This window comes from Sceloporus undulatus, chromosome 5 (genome assembly GCF_019175285.1).
Source record: "Sceloporus undulatus isolate JIND9_A2432 ecotype Alabama chromosome 5, SceUnd_v1.1, whole genome shotgun sequence".
NCBI classification, from domain to species: Eukaryota; Metazoa; Chordata; class Lepidosauria; order Squamata; family Phrynosomatidae; genus Sceloporus; species Sceloporus undulatus.
Genome location: NC_056526.1, coordinates 188,838,863 through 188,839,308, shown reverse-complemented (window position 1 = coordinate 188,839,308; position 446 = coordinate 188,838,863).

The window sequence follows — 446 nt, the reverse complement described above, 5'->3', positions numbered from 1 at the left end:
TTTTTTTTTACCGGGTGTACTGTAATTCATTCAAATTTTAAAGAAAGTTGGTTAAATTTTCATAACTCTTTAAGAGTGAAAGCCTCCTTTCCTGCAGCCTCAGTACTTCTATTGGTCACAAGGACCACCAGACCTTATGGCAGAGCCTTACTATTCGGGAAATCATGAGCCATCAAGGAGCAGGAATATCACAATGAAACCGTTAGCCCTGCCAAAATTTCCTGCGTTGACACGTTTGCTTAGCTATGCATAATCCTGGACATGTTCTATCAGCATTTCTGACACAGAGAGCTGAAATTGAGCACTTCTTTCGGCAAGAGAGAACAGTTCTGAGCAACCTTATTTCCTTTCATGCAGGTAAAACGCCACTTAGATCCTCTTCCAGCTGGCTACTTCTATAAATGGGACACAGTTTGTGAATTCTTTGGAGATAGTTGGATTAATCC